At 40.6% G+C, this 13109-nt stretch overlaps 1 long non-coding RNA gene across 3 annotated transcripts in view; it reads right to left on the bottom strand.

Annotated features, from left to right (window-relative positions):
- The window catches only part of LOC109836578, a 15982-nt gene continuing 3967 nt past the window's right edge, over nucleotides 1095–13109 (bottom strand). For 2 of the 3 annotated variants that reach the window (XR_002246014.1, XR_002246015.1), the window contains 3 exons: nucleotides 11188–11335; nucleotides 11002–11103; nucleotides 1096–1789 (listed from right to left, as the gene is read on the bottom strand). This is a non-coding gene — a long non-coding RNA (uncharacterized LOC109836578). Of the gene's footprint in view, nucleotides 1790–11001; nucleotides 11104–11187; nucleotides 11336–13109 lie in introns of all 3 variants that reach the window. The other variant, XR_002246016.1, reaches the window with a different exon arrangement.

Here is a 13109-nt window from a genome sequence, read left to right as displayed (position 1 = left end):
TTTGCTATTTTTCGGTTTATTGGATTTTTGAAAGTTTCATAATTAGCTTGAAAAAAAAAACAGTTGGAAGATTAAAAAAGAGGATACCAAATCCAAGGAGTAAATAAACAAATCTTTTAACCGTTTTCTTTTTTTTTAGGGTAAAGCATGCCTATATTTGACGCAAAATAGTGAGTTTAGTCTAAATACATTTTCTTTTCTCCTGCGAGTAGTAGCACAGTCCCAATTTCTTCTCATAATTGCCCCTCTTCATTTATGAGCCTACCCACAGCCCATATGAACATATAAGGAGGAGAGTTGTCATTTTAGATGGATGTGATGTATAAAAGCCAAAAGCAGGGGGGGTCTGCTTTAAGGTTGAATCAGAGCCAGAGGCTTTTTAGTTGTACTTGTGTATCACTTTATCCGCACGCTATTTTCCCACATACATATCACACCTTTGAAAATTTTGAAATTGTTGACGAAAGATGTTTCCAACATTTGCTTAATTAGCTCAAACTAAGCACATGGCTCAACTCAAAGGTGAGCTAAATGCCATGCAGAAAAAAGTCATCACATAAGATGTTTCAGAATCTCTTGGTAAGTGAGAGATCATGCCTATAGGCTTAAATACCAAATAAATTCAAAGAGCCTACCTACCATTTTTGCAGCCTTTGTGATGTGTATTATTGTATTAAGCAAACAAGTTATTATGAGTCTATGATCAACTTTGTGATGTAGTAATTATAAGGTTTAGATGGCTTGATGATGCTTTACGTCATCGGTGTATGTTCTGTAAATTTAATAAAATGCATAAGGTCGCATCCTCTTATGTAGGACACCGATAAATTTTCGAGATTTTATTGTTTTTCAGCTGATGATGTTTTACATGCATGGACCTTATTTTTTCACAAGTAAAATAAAATCAACAACACACATCCCCTACATAATCAACACCCAGATATCAGCCATTAGTGTGCCACTTAATTGTCAGAATTACCTTATCTTAATATTTATTTATTTTTATTATTTTTCTACTCTCATCCTAAGATTCTATCATTATATCGGAGAAACCCTTAACCAAACCTTATCCTCTGCTGATGCAGCACCTTATCGTTACTTATACAATATTACTAGTAGCACCTACTTAGGTGAACTAAAAATGCTTGACCTTCAAACAAGAAAAAACAGAAAATAGGGAGCTTGATCTGAGCAAGTCATCATGTGGCTCAATTGATTAGGTTTCTCTGCTCATCAAGAAAAGCGACAGAGGAAAGCAAAATATAAAGAAGAAAAGGTGGTTGAGGAGAAATAAATAAAGCAAAAAAAAATCCTCCATTCATTATGCATGCTCATACTCATGCTCATGCTGTTGATGCTGCTGCTGAGTCATTGTAATTGGAGTGTCGGCCCCTTCCTCTTGACTAGAAGCACGCTCACGTGCAGAGTCTGCTGCAGCTTCAGTTTGGTACAGTTTCTCTGACAAAATAACAGTTGGGTTCCATTGGGTGTAGCTGTGTAAGTGGACAAGATAAATCCTACAGAGGGTCCCTCCATAAAAAATTCCCCAATAAAAAAAATCACTTATAAAGAAGAAGAATATGACCCTGTGATCAGTGATTACTATCACTTTTAAATCAATACAATCAGTATACGAAATACAATCGATAAGAAACTAGTATGAATGGCTAAAATAACAGTGCAAATTAATTACTGAGCCAGCTTAATAATCAACTTCAAAACTCGATAGTGGAGCACTAGCTGCATTCTGCTTTCTCCTTATGCAATTTTTGTTTCAGTTATAATAAATCTGCATAAACGAGAGAGAAATACAATAGAGATTAGACGGTTGTTAAATATGACCTACAATGTTATTTTGTTCCTCTAGTTATGGAAATATATCGCCACATCCATCTTATGAACATACATCCATCTGATATAATGTGTAGCCTTGTAGTACTGGTGATGTGAGATTACACCAACGATAACAACAACAAAATGTTTATCCCAAAATATTTTGGGTTGGTACATGAATTATATTCCTTCATTCAGTTAAGGGTTATCTCCTTGGTTAAGTTGATCACAGGGTGGGGGGCATGAATTATATTCTTCTATTCACTTGTGAGGCGGTATTTGATCACAGGGTGAGGTAACACTCAAAATAATTTCCTTAAGAATTTCATATGTATAGATATTTGACAAAGTTTTATGCTGATTTTCGGTTTGCAAGCATAAACATTAGAGATAACAATGAAAAAGTCTGATAAAGTAGGGCTGGGTGCTGAAAAATCAAAGGGCTCTAATGTTTGAAATATTGCTTGTTAGGAAGAAAAGAAGGCGCCTGTGCTACATCTATACAACAAAGAATAAAAATATTGATAATATCCATTTTTCCATTTCTGATCGGATTTACGTTTCTCAAGAAAAAAGTAAGGAGGGGGAAAAAAAGATTTCAAACTTTCCAACTTTCTTTGTATGTTGACTTAGAGAGGCTTTCTTTTTTCCCTTTTTCCTTTTTTCCTTGAAGAAACATATGTACATGTTAATGATAGAATGAATCATTTTGGATGTTCATGTCAATTGCACAAACTCCCCAGCATGCAGCTTTTCTATCATCAGTCATCACCATGGAACAACAGGGAAGTTCCAATTTTGGTGCGCAACTGAACTCGATCTTATAGATAGCAGTGTTTTCAAAGGCGCGCGCCTCATGGCGCCTCATGCGCCTTACGATGCGGGGCGGTGACAAAGCGCCCCACATCTGATGCAGCAGTGCATTATGCGCCTCGCGTACATCTTTACTTTATGCAGGATGCATGTAGTATACATCCTCATATAGTTTTGTTTGTTAACATTTCAATCGAGTCTTTATACTTGATGTTGTGAACCGAAGTGGACGTGGGGACCACCCACGTGAGAGAAGAGAAACCCAGCAGCTCCGTGTGAAGAGATTTTCCGCATGAACCTCGGAAATAGCCAGGCCCACCCGAATTTGCTATAGACTATATATATATCAACATAGTACTTATCTAGGGTTTAGTGCAAGGGCAGTTTTGTTTTGTTCTCTTTTGCGGCTGAGGCAGAGGGAAAAAGGTGCGGGAGTTTTCTTTTGGGATTTTTGGTTTTGAGCAGTCCCCTTTATTTAGGGTTTTTGTATCTCCCTTTTGAGAGTTTTGTGTGAGGGATTTGAGAGTTTGTGTGGGGGTTTTATTTGTGAGATTCTTGTGTAAACCCTATTTGTATTCTCTCCCTCTATTAGTAGATCTCCCCCCTCCTTGCCCCGTGGACGTAGGCAATTTGCCGAACCACGTTAAAATTGGTTGTACTGCTTTTGTGTGATTTGTAATAGCTTTTAGGGTCCCTCGACGCGCAGTCCTAGAGCTGACGAGAGGAAGAGCTAATATCCTACTTTGATAGGATATAGGCTTCAGATTCTTGTTCCCTTTGAGAAACAAAAATTCTTATTGCGATCTGACTCTCTTGTTGTGCTGCCGAAGTGCTGCCGAAATTTCCGCTGCGCGCAACAAGTGGTATCAGAGACCAGATTTCATATCTAGGGTGTTTTTGGTGGAGGAAGATTTTGTGTGAAGCTTGGTTCTTGGAGTTCTAGGCTTCGGTGGAGATAGCATTAGGAGTTGCCGTTGGAGATTTCGCTTTCCTCGTGTGGTTAGGAAATCTATTTGGAATCTGATCTAGGGTTCAGTTGGGTGATTCCTAATTTCTATCAAATTTGTTCTTTCTCTACAATTTTGGAGTTAGTTTGCAATGGGAGAAGAAGGTGAAAGCAGCAAATCGATGGCGGGTACAATACAAGTTGGTTTTCAGAACACTAAAATTAGTGTGGTGAAGTATGACGGCAAAATCAACTTTGGTTTGTGGATGAGCGACGTACAGGATGCGCTCAATGCTCAGAATTTGGAAGAGACCATCATGGTCCACGAGAGGCCACCTAAATATGAAGAGGCGGTATGGGATAAGATGAATAGGAACGCGTGTGAAGTATGATGTGATTGGGGTGACGTCTGCGATGAAGATGTGGGAAATTCTCAACAATAAGTACCTTACGAAGAGTGTTGAGAACCGGTTGCACTTGCTGCGTAGGTTATTCAGATTCCAGATGTCCAGAGGCACCTCGCTTGCGGCTCATGTGAACAACTATACGAAGTTGTTGTCGGACTTGGCGAATGTTGATGAGAAGATATCGGATGAGTACAAGGCGATTATTTTGTTGGGCTCCTTACCGGATGAGGAGTATGATACATTCGTGGTATGATACCTTCGTGCTCACTTTGTTGAACGGGAGATCTTCTATCAGCTATAGTGAAGTGACTAACGCTTTGACGAACTACGATTTGAGGAGGAAGGACAAGGAGACTTCCCGCGCTAGTACTTCAGGAGAGGCATTGTCGACGAGAGGTAGAAGCCCATATCCGAAAGGTGGTAACAGAGGGAGGTCAAAGTCTAGAGGCCGCCACCAATTAACAAAGAACCAATGTGCATTCTGCAAGGAGCAGGGACATTGGAAGAGAGACTGCCCGAAGCTCAAGGAGAAAGAGAATGGCAAGAAAAAGGGCCCGAAGGCCAATGAGGTGAACATTGCGAAAGGCGATGATTCCGATGATTCGTGCTTTTCTCTACTGATTACTCCGGAGGTGAACCATGTGGATGCATCAGATTGGATGCTTGATTCCGGCGCTACCTTTCATGTGACCCCTAGGCGAGACTGGTTTGCATCTTTTGAGAAAGTCGACGGGGGCGTTGTTGTCATGGGAAATGATCAATCCTGTGGCGTTTGTGGGATAGGTACCGTGCGGATTAGGATGCACGATGGAGTAGTCCGTGAGTTGAAGGAGGTGAGATTTGTTCCTCAACTGAAGAAAAATCTTATCTCAGTTGGAGCTTTGGAGGCGAAGGGATTCAAGGTGACTTTCGAAAACGCTGTAGCGAAGGTTACTAAGGGATCATTGGTGGTGATGAGGGGAGTCCGCAATCGGAATTTGTATTATCTGAAGGGAAGCACCGAGATTGGCCAGGTTGCTTCGGCTATTTCAGAAGCGGACATGAGCAGACTTTGGCACTATAGATTGGGGCACACAGGTGAAAAGTCACTGCAGGCATTGTGCAAGCAGGGGCTATTGAAGGGAGCCAAGAGTGGGAAGATTGAGTTCTGTGAGCACTGTGTTCTTGGCAAGAAGACGAAGGTGAAGTTCGGGACTGCCATTCATCAGACGAGGGGCATCCTGGATTACGTGCACACAGACGTTTGGGGTCCCACCAAGACTGCATCACTTGGTGGTCGACATTGGTTCGTCACTTTTGTAGATGACTATTCTAGGCGTTGTTGGGTGTACACCATGACGAAGAAGAGTGAAGTCCTAGATTTGTTTGTGGAGTGGAAGAAGAGATTGGAACTGCAGACTGGGAGAAAGATCAAGACGTTGCGATCCGACAACGGTGGTGAGTATACTTCTGACCCCTTTCAGCAGCTATGTCGAGACGAGGGCATAGAGAGACACTTCACAGTTAGTCATACACCGCAGCAAAATGGGGTGGCAGAGAGGTTGAATCGGTCTTTACTGGAGAAGATCCGATGCTTATTGTCGCAGAGTGGTTTGGAGAAGATCTTTTGGGCTGAGGCACTTACATATGCGAGCCACCTCATTAATGGACCAGATCTGAGTGCCCCGGTGGTCCACGGATATCAACATCCCCGTCACAGGCCAAAGACCCACGCAAGCAAGAGATGACAAACAGATCTTGCGTTTGTTTGAAAGGAGTTGTATCTGTTTTGTTTTCATTGTGTACCGGTCTTATAAAAAGGCTATCTTTTTATTTCATTGTAACGATCAAAGTTGTAATGAATGCAGCAATGAATACAGCAACTTTTTCCGCAAACAAGCTGGCGACCACAGTGGGAGCCAACGGCATCGCAACCGACGCCGTCGTGACGCATGGATCATCCCAGTAAAAGTATTTTACTTGGGAGAGAAAACGGGATCTATCCTGTTTGGACCAATGAGAAGGGATCTGGTTCATGACTATGTAATTCACAATGTCAGCGAACCATGGAACAAATTGGATTTTTAGGAGTTGTTCATCAGGGAAATGCTCATTGATTGGAACGGTTGATGTTGGTGCATTTGGGAGTTGAGAGAGGTGATCTGCTACGGGGTTCTCTGTTCCCCTTCTGTCAAGAATTTGAATGTCAAACTCTTGAAGAAGGAGAATCCATCTAATGAGCCGTGCTTTAGCATCCTTTTTGGTCAAAAGATACTTTAGTGCAGCATGATCTGTGAAAACTTTGGTTAAAGAACCGATGAGGTAGGACCTGAATTTTTCTAAGGCAAAGACTACAGCTAAAAACTCTTTCTCTGTGACAGAGTAGTTTTGCTGGGTATCATTCAGAGTCCTACTGGCATAATAGATCACATGCGATTTTCTATCAAACCGTTGTCCTAAAACAGCACCGATTGCAGAATTAGATGCATCACACATCAGTTCGAAGGGTAAGGTCCAGTCCGGTGCATGAATGATAGGACCTGTGGTTAGCTCCTTTTTCAGATATTCGAAAGCTTTGAGACAGTCGGGGGAGAAGACAAATGATGTATCCTTGGCTAAGAGATTGGTCAAGGGTCTAGCAATTTTGTTGAAATCCTTGATGAAACGTCGGTAAAAACCAGCATGACCAAGAAACGATCTGACATCTTTGACAGTTTTGGGAGGAGGGAGATTGGAAATGAGAACTACCTTAGCTTTGTCCACTTCGATTCCCCTATTGGAAACTACATGTCCTAAGACAATGCCTTGTTTGACCATGAAATGACATTTCTCCCAATTGAGAGTCAGATTTTTCTCCCTACACCGCTCTAGGACCAATTTAAGATGATGCAAACATTGAGAAAATATGTCACCAAAAATGGAAAAGTCATCCATGAAAATTTCAAGAAATCGCTCTACCATGTCGGAAAAAATACTGATCATGCAACGTTGGAATGTGGCCGGTGCATTGTACAGTAGGGCTGAGCATGGTTCGGTCCAAACCGAAAAAACCGACCGAACCGACCCGAACCGACCCGAAAAATTCGGTTTTATGACCAGGGCGGTTCGAGTCGGGTTGAAAACTTTTCAACCCGAACCGACCCGAACCGACCGAATACCGAACTCAATAGTGCAAATCCATTCTGAATCTCAAACCCGACCCGTCACCTGTCCTAAAGAGTCGAAACACAAACCCTAAACTCAATTCCCAGCCGCCGCTGATTCATTTCCTCTCTCTCTCTCTCTGCTCCCCATTATTACTCAGCTCAAGCCCTAATCTATGCCCCTCCCTCACGCTCTCCATCCTCCTCTTCTTCGGCCTGGGTTCCGCGATCTCTCCACAGCCCCGGCCGCTACTATAAAGGACGTCGAGGTTGGGAATGGATACCATCATCCTTTTTAATCTCGGTCGTGTCGGCTTCCCGTCTTCCTCTCTACAACAAACTCAATCCAACAACCAAGCTTTCTCCATCTCAAGATTTCCCTTCTTGCTTCTCTCTTTGAACTTTTTTCAGACATCAGTGTAGACGATGGAGCCCAAATCTGAAGCTTTGCAGTGCATCGCGAGAATCTCTGCTCACTTGAACCCCTCTAACCTTCAGGTCAATTTTCAATCCTCTACAACTAGACTGATTTTCTCTTAATTCTCGATGTTTCTGCACTCTTCGGTTCTGGGTTTTTCTTGGTTTTCGATTTTATGCTTGGTCTCTGATAAAAAGTTGGGATATTGGTAGGGGTCCATAAAGTAATAGAGGAGGACTAGTCAATTTTAGTCCAGGTACCGAGTTTAGGGCTTCTGCTTGATTTTATTACTGACTTTATTTTGATCATGAATGGTCTTAATTTATTAGGTTCTTTCTTCAGGGCAGCTTTCAGGGCTCTTTTTGGGAGCTTGGATTTGGTTCTTATGACTTAAAAACTGTATTTCTTGGTTTATTTATTGTGCCAATGGTTAGAGTTAGGGAGGGTTTTGGGCAGGGGAAGATCATCAATACTGAAAAGGAAGAGTTTTAATCAAGGTATAAATTACAGTTTTCAAGGATGTTTATGCATCTGCATGAGTAGCTAGAGGTATAGTTTGACTTTTATCCATGATTTATTCAGTTTTTTTTCATCTAAAACCGAACAAACCGAATCGAACCGCACCGAACCGATTTGCAAAAGTTCGGTTCGGTTTTGAATAATGGGCAGTTCGGTTCGGTTGTTCAAAATTTGCTAAAAACCGACCCGAACCGAACCGTGCACACCCCTACCTTTGGGAGCTCGTTTGAAGCTTTCAGCTGGTCTTTCACCGAAGTCAGTTGAAGATCGTGAGTTGATGTCGAAGACTCCATATGCGAGCGCGGTTGGGAGCTTGATGTACGCGATGGTATGTACGAGACCAGATTTGTCACAGGCGGTAAGCATGGTATCGAGATACATGCACGATCCAGGAGTGGGTCATTGGGACGCCGTGAAATGGATTTTGAGGTACATTCTAGGTACACTCAATGTTGGTTTAATTTATGAACGGGACACTACAGGTGAGCAATTGTGCATTGGTTATGTTGATTCGGATTATGCCGGGGATTTGGATAAGCGTCGGTCTACAACAGGGTATGTGTTTACTTTGACTCGTGCGCCGGTGTGTTGGAGATGCACCTTACAGTCGACGGTGGCTTTGTCTACGACGGAGGCAGAGTATATGGCAGTTACGGAGGCTGTGAAGGAAGCTATTTGGCTTCGAGGACTTTTGGAGGAACTTGGTATATCGCAGAGGTCCGTCACTATTCATTGTGATAGCATGAGTGCTATCTATTTGGCGAAGAATCAGGTTTTTCATGCGAGGACGAAGCACATTGACGTTCGTTATCACTTCGTTCGAGATGTTCTTGAAGATGGCGATGTGGAAATTATGAAAGTCCACACGAAGGATAATCCGGCGGATATGCTCACTAAGGTGGTTCCGAGCAACAAGTTTGATCATTGTCGAAACTTGTTGCATATTCGTGATTGTTGAGGCCGTTGACGGCCATTTGGATGAACTACGTTCGGCTTGATTCCTTGGGCAAGAGGATACGTAGGCAGTCTTTCAGATGCAGCCGATTTGGATTAGTTGATGGGGGTGAGATTGTTTGGACTCTCGTTTGAGTTCTCCTTGTTGTGGATTGAGTTCGTACTGGACACAACAAGTGAGACATTTGGATGCTTTGGTGTCGGCTCAGTTTTGAAAAAACTTCACCGAGGTGGAGAATTGTGAACCGAAGTGGACGTGGGGACCACCCACGTGAGAGAAGAGAAACCCAGCAGCTCCGTGTGAAGATTGTGAACCGAAGTGGACGTGGGGACCACCCACGTGAGAGAAGAGAAACCCAGCAGCTCCGTGTGAAGAGATTTTCCGCATGAACCTCGGAAATAGCCAGGCCCACCCGAATTTGCTATAGACTATATATATATCAACATAGTACTTATCTAGGGTTTAGTGCAAGGGCAGTTTTGTTTTGTTCTCTTTTGCGGCTGAGGCAGAGGGAAAAAGGTGCGGGAGTTTTCTTTTGGGATTTTTGGTTTTGAGCAGTCCCCTTTATTTAGGGTTTTTGTATCTCCCTTTTGAGAGTTTTGTGTGAGGGATTTGAGAGTTTGTGTGAGGGTTTTATTTGTGAGATTCTTGTGTAAACCCTATTTGTATTCTCTCCCTCTATTAGTAGATCTCCCCCCTCCTTGCCCCGTGGACGTAGGCAATTTGCCGAACCACGTTAAAATTGGTTGTACTGCTTTTGTGTGATTTGTAATAGCTTTTAGGGTCCCTCGACGCGCAGTCCTAGAGCTGACGAGAGGAAGAGCTAATATCCTACTTTGATAGGATATAGGCTTCAGATTCTTGTTCCCTTTGAGAAACAAAAATTCTTATTGCGATCTGACTCTCTTGTTGTGCTGCCGAAGTGCTGCCGAAATTTCCGCTGCGCGCAACAGATGTTTCATATCCCAAGAAGCAAATTTAATCCATTAGGCATTTTTCATAGCCTTCAATTGAGGACCATTACTAATTCTTTGCTTGGATATTAGTCTTGATTAAACATTTAATTTGAAAATTTATGAATGTTGCTACTATGTTGGGTATTAGTATTGGAAATTAAGGCATTATATTGTGATTTTGTAGTAAGATATTATTTTGCTACTATGTTGGGTATTAGTATTGGAAATTAAGGCATTATATTGTGATTTTGTAGTAAGATATTATTTATCATGATATTTTTCATGTAAATTCTATTAAGGCATTATATTGTGATTTTGTAGTAAGATATTATTTATCATGATATTTTTCATGTAAATTCTAAGAACATGTTCTTTCGCGCTTGATTACATATATTGAAAAATTATGTGTGCGGTGTGAAAAATTATGTGTGCGGTGTGCGCCTTGCATCACTCGGGGGTGCGCATCACGTTGTGCCTTGCGCGTGTGCGTGTAAAGATGCTTTGCACCCCGCATTGCGCTTCGCGCATTGATAACACTGATAGATAGTCACGAATATACTCTCAAAGGAAAATAATTCATGAAAATTCAGTTTTCTGCCAATAAAATTCATGAAAATTCAACATTTTGATGGAAGAAATGAGAATTTGAGAGAAATGGAAATATATGACCACAAAGGACCCTGATGTAGTCAGGTAAAAATCTAGGCAAGGAGAACGAGGTTGGCGAGAGAAGCTGAGTGAGATCAAAAGCTGTTTTTGAAATCAACATTGTGTTGTAGAGAATTTCATGAATGCCCCTTTTAACAGGATCATCCTAAAGGAAAAAGGTGAAAAAATGACACAACTACGGAGACTGGTAAGCATTTCCTATACTAATTGCATGTTTACACGGTCAAGGTAAAAGTTTCCACTATGAGGAAAAAACATCATCATGTTGACTTTATTCTCCTGTTCTTTGAAAGCTTTTCACTGGCAGAAACACATTCGATACATGCTCATTAACAACTTTAACAGAAAGAGTAAGAAGCTGACCTCAACTGCAATGATGAGAACAAATATAATGATGCTGGGAGATGTGGACAGCATGCTGTTTTAGATGATAACTTCATCTGAGGCTACTCCACATTGCGCCCTCTGCAGAATGAAATGCAAATTTAGTAGCGATAAATCTTAAAATCTAGCACAGAAGAGAACAAAATCATAAGAGATATATATTACCTGAGCATGCATCTCTGCAGTAGTTTGATAAGCTTTCTGGGAGAAGGAACTCATCATGAATTCTTATCACATCAGCTAACATGCTAACCAAATATTCAAGAGCAATGACTACAGTATGTGACTTTGCCTCTTCCCGTTCATTCATACTCTAGGAAAGATTTTGCAGATCCAATTTCAGAGTTAAAGAAAAAAATAGAAAAGTAAGCCGATACACGAGAAGAATATAAAAATGGAATTTAGAAATGCATGATTAAATGAATATTGAACTTATATGTTTGCAATGTGTGTGTGTGTTTTTTGGGGGAATCTTTGTTTACCATGCAGCAACTGAGTTTGAAGGAACCAGTATCTTCTAATAAAGACAACAAACTAAAAGAGGATGGCAGTAGCTAAAAAAAAAAGACCCACACAGTCATAAAACATGATATCATATCATCATAATTGAAAATATCTACAGAAGGAATACAGAAATGTAGCTATCAGTTTGGCTATCTTGAAGCAGTTGCCAAAAGTCCATAAATAACTCAGGAACTTGACCAGTTACAGATAAATGGATGAATATCTGGGCACTCGTTTGGCTGGAGCACTGGAAAAATCTGATAATACTTGGCTTTAGACTTAAAATTTAGATTAGACAGGAACAACACAAACCACATTGTTATATTTTTTATAAGTTCAAATTCCTTGAAGTCATAAAGATATACCCAGCAGACTCAAAAGACAAGTTGTTAAGTTAAAATCTAATTGGATTGCACAGTTTGTAAGAGATATGAACTTCCTGTTGGAAACTTTACTATATTAGTTCAGAAAATGGAACAACAGGTTATGAACACTAGTACTGCAGATTTTAATGAATTTCTGATGACATAACTTTATAAGAATTTAAATAGATTAGCCTGTGTACGTTGGGAGATATTATAATCTACATGGAAATTCTGTGTAATTGTCTTCTGATTCTGATATGCATAGCATCTATCTAGTATGACAAAGATGACGTGTAATAGCACCTTGCTACAGTTTTTTGTCTACTTTTAACATGGAAGATTTTTTCAAGATTTGTGAAAACAACTGGAGGTTAATGAAGTCAGCAGTAATTAACCGATATTAGCAGTATAAGCCGTCTTATCAGCTGTAGCAAGCGGAAAAGATACCTGTAATGCTTGTATCACTTTTGCAGAAGTCTAAATAAAAAGACCAGAAAATATATACTTGACAAAAATAAGTAAATAACAACCTTTAATCCAAACATTTGGGAACAATACATGTGTCCTTTTCTTTCATGGAGATCTAAGTATGTTATTTTCATATTGACATTGATGTCAAACAAATCGAGAAGGGAAGAGGAGATGCAGGAGGAGAAACAAATAATGGAAGTTTAACAATAGTTGAGGAGAAAGATTAGACAGCATGAGTGGGAAGCACCAGAACTTAACATGCCTTTCAATTGTAATGCATCCCACGTCTTGCGGGATATTATCCCAATATGTATGATTGTTCGCGGAATTTCCACTTCTTCAACCAATTGAAATAGAGTTCATCAACCCTGGAGGAGAAAAGGATTTAATATAATTTTATCTTATAAATTATAGCCTTCATAAAAAAATTCTGAGAAAATTCCCATGTCCCTACAGAGAATAAGCGAAGACATTCTCATCATCCTCAGGAGGATGCAAATTCAATTGTTCAGCAACTGCCTAATGTTTCACATATCTTTTCAATTTCAGGCTAGGATCTGTTGCTGAAGTGAAATTTATGGACAATAAGTTTCAAATCTACTAATCTACAATCAGCATCTTCTTCAATCCTCTTGCCTTTAACTCATCTTGCAACTGATCTACATGAGGCAAATGTGTTCTGATGTTATTCGGTTGCAACCTGATCAAGCACTTCTTCAAATTAACATTCCACACCGCTATGAACCC

Source organism: Asparagus officinalis, chromosome 4 (genome assembly GCF_001876935.1).
Source record: "Asparagus officinalis chromosome 4, Aspof.V1, whole genome shotgun sequence".
In the NCBI taxonomy this organism is placed as follows: Eukaryota; Viridiplantae; Streptophyta; class Magnoliopsida; order Asparagales; family Asparagaceae; genus Asparagus; species Asparagus officinalis.
The sequence above is the reverse complement of the archived record's forward strand: the minus strand, read 5'-3'. Positions and strand labels throughout refer to the sequence as shown.